The 7,274-nt window shown below is 39.1% G+C and overlaps 1 long non-coding RNA gene across 1 annotated transcript; it reads right to left on the bottom strand.

Annotated features, from left to right (window-relative positions):
• Nucleotides 1-281: 281 nt before the first annotated feature.
• LOC112845640 (uncharacterized) lies at nt 282-6,306 on the bottom strand. Its single transcript, XR_003218508.1, has 3 exons — nt 6,248-6,306; nt 5,799-5,939; nt 282-300 (listed from the first exon to the last, which is right to left on the bottom strand). It is a non-coding gene; the product is annotated as an uncharacterized LOC112845640 (long non-coding RNA).
• Nucleotides 6,307-7,274: the final 968 nt, after the last annotated feature.

Genomic DNA, 7,274 nt, shown 5'->3' with positions numbered 1-7,274 from the left:
TCTCCAAATATGATGTTAAGCATTCAATTTAAATTCAGATTTTACTGATAAATCATGTCACGTGGCTATTAATGACCAACATGGCAATACAATGTCAACTGGATGGCACAGTTTTAATTTATGGCATTCTGTCTGTGTGTAACACTCACACACATTAGTAACTAAATGAAAGATTGAGTTACTTACTACAGCGGTCCTTAATAAAGACTTACCTTAAACAGGCTTCTTGCAGTCTGATGGGTTGTCTGGATCTCAGGTAGGGTAGACAGGCTTCACAAACAGCATCTAGGTCTGCTTCAGCTGAGAAAACCAAACACAGGACATTTTTACTATATTTTATTCATATAAAAATTGTAATACTTTTACCTTTTATCCAGAAATTACAACAGAAATCAACTTGAAAAAGAAAATAAAAACGAATAAAATGCAACAAAGCCAAGTTAATCTCACGGATTAATCACAGCGGCAGAATACAGTTTGAGCTCGGTGCCTGGTCTTCGGGTGGATCACTCCCTGCAAATATGTTACTCATAAAACTCCAGGAGCATACAGGTGGATGCTGGGGTGGTGGATGGGCTGAAACAGCAGGCAGTGGTGCAGCAGGATGTGAGGAAAGTGGGGCACGTTACATGTCCAGCTCCAGGCTTGGCTCCATACATGGTTACAGTTGTGAATGCTTCTTTTCTGATTATGTCCAGTGCGTGCACATAATGACACTTTTATATCCAAAAGAACAAATCCTTTAAAAATATGATCCTGGTTCCGAATAATATGGGGTAAAGATACCACTGCTGGTTAATCTCCTTTTTAAACCCTTCCTTGTCCCACCCACTGTGAACTGAAGCCACAGACATACTGAAACCCACTTCACAGAATAATCACAAAGAGCATCTCAAACACACAACGTGTATCGTGCCTGTTTATCTGCACACTATACTGTATGAGAGAGTTTGCTGTACACAAAGTGCCGTAAGCTATGTTAAAGGAACAGTTTCACAAACAACCTGATTTCTTACAAAATGAAACAATTGTCTTTACACTGCAGTCCTTGTCACTGTTAGATGTAACGCTGGCTCTGGAAAGGCTGCAGACAGCTCTGTCACCTTTGTGACTCTTTTCCTCTGTCAGCGATGAACCTCAGTGGGAGTGAATATTGAATATTTTCAACATGCTAATGGACGTATTTTGAGCACAAAGTAAACAAAAATAACAACAACAACTTCTCTGAGCTTATCAATTAAATGGCTTTGCATTCGCTGATTGAACAATCACGTTTTTCTCAGTTGGGTATAAGCAGAGCTGCTTGCAGTCGTAGCTGTGTGTGCAGTTTGGACCTGAGCAGCATCCTGCTGGCACAGCTGGCTGTGGTCCGTATCATCAAAGTCATGTTTAAAATATGTTTAATGACAGAGCTGCCACAGTGAAGAGGCATTTTTAGCAACAACATCACCGTCACGTGTTTAGGATGCTGAACTGTTTCACAGTTTAAGGTTTTTATAATAAAACAGAGATGCCCTGATTTATGCTGTGATACCAATGGTTGATTTTCATTCACCACCACCCGGTGGTGAAGGAGCTTCAATGAGTTCTTTGACTTTTTTGGCTTTTTCTGACGACTCATCTCCCCACACACAGCTTTAATGTCAAATCAGGCTAACAACCTAATTGTTAACCTTAGCATAGAGACATCTTCATCTCTGTACTAATGTACAGACACAAACTTGTATTGCTGTTGTCTCACTCACAGGAAGAAAGCTGACTATAACTCATTCATTTAAGAAGAATCATAAAGTTTATTCCTACAAGAAAGTTACAGCCCTGTGATCAAATAGGCTTTGATAAGATAAGATAAGATAAGATAAGATAAGATAAGATAAGATAAGATAAGAGGTCATCTATCTTCAATGTGGTTTTACATAAATGGGCTTCATGTTGCACCAATCTCCATTAAGTGAGGCGTCAACTAAGAATAGTTGTCTTGCTCTGATTTGTCCATGTTGTGGCTGCTTTGATCATTGCCAGATCCCAGGTACAGTTCTACAGGATGATGCACTCATGTTGTGTCTTGGTGAAACTGTGCTGTTTGTGAGCACTGTGTCTCTATTCTCTCACCCAGATCCAGTCTCTGGCACAGTCAGCCCAGCCCCTGCAATACAGCCAGCTGCAGTTTGTAGGCCAGGGTGTGTGTGTAGACAGGCCCAGCCTTGGCGCTTTATCGGAGCCTGCCGTGCCAGAGAGGCGCTCAGCTTGGGCAGAACCTCTTTAGAAACCCTCCTCCTCACAAAGTCCCCTCATGTTTCACCCATGTAATGTACAAAAATGTAATGTACAAAAGCAGCAAGCTGTCAAAATTCAATAAAACCTTCCCGTTGTGTACTCCTGGATGAATTGTAGTATTTACAAAACTCGTATATATCCAAAAGCTGATGAAACAATTTCCCAGCAGCAGCTCTGAGTGAATAAATGACTGTTTACAGACTTAACGTGTCTGTATTTGTCAGCTCATCAATAAAAATATGAATAACAAATTTAAAAATATTCCAGCTGATGACAGGAGCTGACGAGTAGCCTAATTTACACCCACAAGTTGAATCAGCGGACACTTGCACCAAAGATCACAAAACACTACACTGTAAAATGTAATATTGTGTTTAATTAAAAATATTAAATAGGCTGAACTCAATTTTTATCAATTTGTTATTAGAACTCAATTTAAATAAGTTACCAGTACTTTTTATGCAAAAACGCTGATAAACTCCATTTATTTGAGTTGTCTTAACTTAGAAAAACTAAGTAAGCTGGAAGTTTTGCCTCTCAGTGCGGAACGATGAAAGATGTGTTTTGAAAATGCCACGTGACTACCTTCCTCCTCCCTCTCGGATCAGTCCGCATGTTCAAGGTGCATTTTTTATGGAATATGTTGAGCAAACCTGGAGAAGCGTCAGCTCAAGATATTATTGTTGTCATTGCTGTGGATCTTTACCTGATACACTGACTTGGTGAGTAAATGTTTACTCTTATTCAAACTGATTTTGTGGCTTCTCTTAGTTTAGCACCAGGTTTAAAATCTTGCTAGCTAGATAGTGTTAGCCTAGCGTTGCTGCTGCCGCTGGGCTCATGTTACTTAAAAATTAACACCACAGCCTTAAAAACCTTACATAAAACTATGTGGTGAAATTTTCTGTTGATTGTTTGAAATAAATAAGTGAGATAAGAGCCCAGACAAAATTCTTCGAGAGGTGCAGCCGTTAGGGGTGTGGTGTGGGGGGGTGGATAACAGAGCTCTCCGAAAACGTGGAAGCACTTTTGCAAATATGTGATATTTTGATAAATTAAGTAGATATTTGAGCATTACACAGCTACATTATCGCCTGAAAATATCTTAAAAGGTTATTTTGTGACCCAGAAAGGGTAGTCTGGGGAAAAGGAGGATCGCATTTGTCGGCCATGGTTGTCGGAGCCTGTGCGTACTTGTAAGCGCGGCAATGGCGGAGGAGCGCCGCTGAAAAACTTATTACTTTTTCTGGGTCACAAAATAAACTTTTAAGATATTTTCAGGCGAGAATGTAGCTGTGTAAATTTCAAATATCTGCTCGATTTATCAAGACATCACATATTTGCAAAAATGCTCCGACGTTTTCGGAGACGTCTATTTTTTTTTTCATGCTTTGTGGCAGCTTTAGAATATCTGTGGCATCTATTAATGTCAAATCTAGCCTTTATTTAACAACATAAGCAAACTCTATGTTACAATGATTGCACAGCCATTAAGGATCAAATCAGTTTCTGAAAAATGTTCTGTTCTGTTTTTTCTCCCTCTGCTGGCTTCTTACTGTCTTTGAGGCTCGGGACCAGCACTCCTGTTGTTGGACAGAAAGACATCAGTAAGTATTTTGGTTTTCCAATATATTAGCAACTGTCAGTGACATTTATATTAATCAGGCTGAACTTTAATCATACTTTAGATCAGCCTGTTTTACTTATTGTTTTATTTGTGCTTTGGTTTGGGGAAGTTGTTTCTTTACTGATCTTTTCCTGTCTTCTGTTATTAGACTTGAGATATGACTGCACTATGCTGTTGCTGGTGACCACAGTTAATTCTACAAGACATGCTGTGTAAGTAAACAAACAACAACAGTTTGGTCTGCATTTCTTGAAAGATCACATCCCCCAAACTTAGTTTAGAGTGTCTACACTGTATATAGTGAAGTCTGCAAGTTTTCTAACAGCAAAATCTGTTTTGTGCCCAAAATCATTTTGCACATCATTAGAATGAAAGTTATTGGCCATGTTTGCATAGCCCTTTTTAAAATGATGCTTTCATGACATTATTGTATGTTGGGTGGTGGTCAGGCCTATCCAGACTGACAATTTGGGACATTGAATGTCACCTCTCCGGTGGGGAGGGGGCCTGAGATCGTCTAAATTGGAGTCTGTTTTATACCAAATGCAGAAAAAAATGTTTTAAGAAAGCAATTAAGTTCATGTTCCAAAAAATATGATTGTTTGCTTGCAGGACAACAGGAGAGATGAGTCCTCCGTCACAGATGGTGTTGTCAGTGAAGATGGTCGCCTGCAGGTTCAAGCTCATTGCATCTCCAACCCACATCCACTGCCACTGTACTTAAGGGAAGTTAAAGACTTTCTTCTGCACCTACATTTGGATCACCTCGATCCATGACAGTCATTCAGGCAGTAATGCCTGGACTGGAAACAAGCATCCTTAAAATAATACAACATTCCAGCTCATGTGTTGGAATGGAAAACAAATGTGTTGTTTAAATTAGAGACTGCACTTGTGACAGAACAATAAATATTTTATTTTGATTATATAAGTAATGTAAGTACAAAACAAACTTGTGGTAGGCCTAAACTTATTTTCAGAATAATTAAATCTGAGACTTTGTTTCATTGTAAGATTATAACAGTGATGGCAATATAATTGTTTGTTGTTCAGCAGAACATTGTCCAGTATGTTGGCTGTTATACTTTGTTGTGTTTGAAAATAAAAGTTGGGCTCATTTTAACGTCATTACAAAAAGTGTTGTTAATTATTTTTAATCATATTCAGGTTACCACAAATTGTTTTTTCATTTAGTTGAACTTAACATGTTTGTCAGTAGGTAAACAATTAGTATTGTACAGTCAGAAATATCAAGTTATTGTTAATACTGCAGACTTGCAATGTATAAGTTGTCCTAACAGTCATCTTAAGTAAGCTTTACTTAGTTTTTTTGAGGCAACGAGTTTCCATAATTTTTTTGAGTTCTGGGAACTAACACGGCTGTACAGTGTACTCAAAATGAGTAAGTTGCCCTAACTTGGTCATCTTACGTAAACTTGATCCAATTTTTTTGAGTTCTGGGAACAAATGAGCTTGTACAGAGTACTCAAAGTAAATAAGTTGTCCTAACTTAGTCATTTTTAGCTAAGCTTTACTCAATTTTTTTGAGGCAACGAGTTTCCATAATTTTTTTGAGTTCTGGGAACTAATTAGATTTTACAGTGTATCAGCTTCATTTATCCCAAAGTCCTACTTTGTGATTCTCTGAGACAGTTTGAAAAGCAGCCTCTAAGAAGGCATCCACAGTGATTTTTCTGTGCTGATAGAAGAAATGTTAGTTTAAAGAGTCTTCACATTACAACCCCCCAAAAAAATAATAGAACTATTTCTGAATGAAATAAGACTGTTGTTGGGAACAATCTTTGATTCTTTCACTATTAAGAGTTTAAAAAAACTAAAGATGACTTGAATAATTTTGACTCACGTAATGAAAAGAGACGTTTGTTTTACTTACCCTGAAGGCTCTGAGGACTGCTAATGGGTCATCGGCTGTGAGTCTCTGCAGGAGTGCTGGCCAGCAGCGATGAGCCATAGGCAGCAGTTCATTTTCCCTCTCACTCAGCACCTGAACGCACAACTCCAGCACGTCCAGTACCTAAAGACAAAGACGCACAACACACCTAACAATTATCTCTGTTTTGATCCTGATTAAATGTGAGCTGAAACTAATTACTGAGGTCTTCATTGAGAGCCCAAACTCCTGAGCAGGCACGACTTCAGCACAGACTTATTTCTGTTTCACTCCTGGACCAGACTGAATGTTTTTCCTTGATGAGCATTACACCAGTGAACAGTCATCCACACAGTTCTGACAGGATGAATTGTACCAACGCTGGCAGTCCTACCCTCACAAGAATGATTATTTTTGTTACTAGTCCAACAGTTGACTCTACATAAAACTACCTTGAGTCGGAGCCTGAGGCTGGGATCAGACAGCAGATGAATGCAGCGCTCCATAACATCCTTAGTGATGCTGAGGTGGGAGGGAAGCTCTGCTTTCACATCAGGACTACCAGCATCTTCAACATCCTCACACTCAGTGGGAGGGACCTCTGCAATGGAGCACATGTACAGTTAGACCGCCAGTTTAGCAGTGAGGTTCAGATTTCTATGACTCTTAATTACAATGATCCATCTCCTCTACACTCTGAATCTAATATAACCACCACTACAACCTATAGCTTATATTCCACTGGCCCTTAGACAGACCTATTACCTCTGTCTTCAGTGTTATAATCATCCTCTATTCCAATGCCCTCTGTCAGTTCTTTCTGTTTGCGGTAATTCAGCAGGAATTGGCAAATGCTGAGGTCTTCCTGGTCACTGGAGCTTTTCCTGGAGCTGGCAGACGTACTGGTCCTGCTACAAGTGGAAGGAAACCACCTCGCTAAAGGAAAAACAAGACAACAATATCAAAATAGGTTTGATTACAATAAAATAAGTCAGTTGATCAAAATCAGTGTGACACAGACGCTGATGTTTTTGAAAAGAGCCCATCAGTAACATTTAATTCATACATTTTTACTGTGAGGGCTTGTTAAACTGCAAACACGTATAGTGCCGCTGTATAAATATTATTATGAATATTAATTCTACAACAGAAAACGACTCAGCATTTAAACCATCACGACGTATTAAATGTTTCCAAAGATACTGATAATTTGATAACGAGTGAAGTTATATATCCTGAAACGTACTCCTTGATAGAAATTTTGAAAGGCACTGCAGAAAACATAAAGTTAAGCAACATAAAAATTGTGGCAGTGCATGCAATGAGTCACATTTTCTTCTTTGTCCTCTTTGACTCCCAGTATACGTGAGACTCAAGCTGACATCACTGTTGAAATCTTACCCAGTGCCTTCATGAGCGCGTGCAGCGAGGAGCAGAAAAGAGCAGCTGTGCGCTCGTAGCTGAGATCCAGATGTCAAC

Source organism: Oreochromis niloticus, unplaced genomic scaffold (assembly GCF_001858045.2).
Source record: "Oreochromis niloticus isolate F11D_XX unplaced genomic scaffold, O_niloticus_UMD_NMBU tig00008345_pilon, whole genome shotgun sequence".
Taxonomy (NCBI): Eukaryota; Metazoa; Chordata; class Actinopteri; order Cichliformes; family Cichlidae; genus Oreochromis; species Oreochromis niloticus.
Note: the sequence above shows the minus strand (reverse complement) of the source record. Positions and strands in the feature narration are given on the sequence as shown.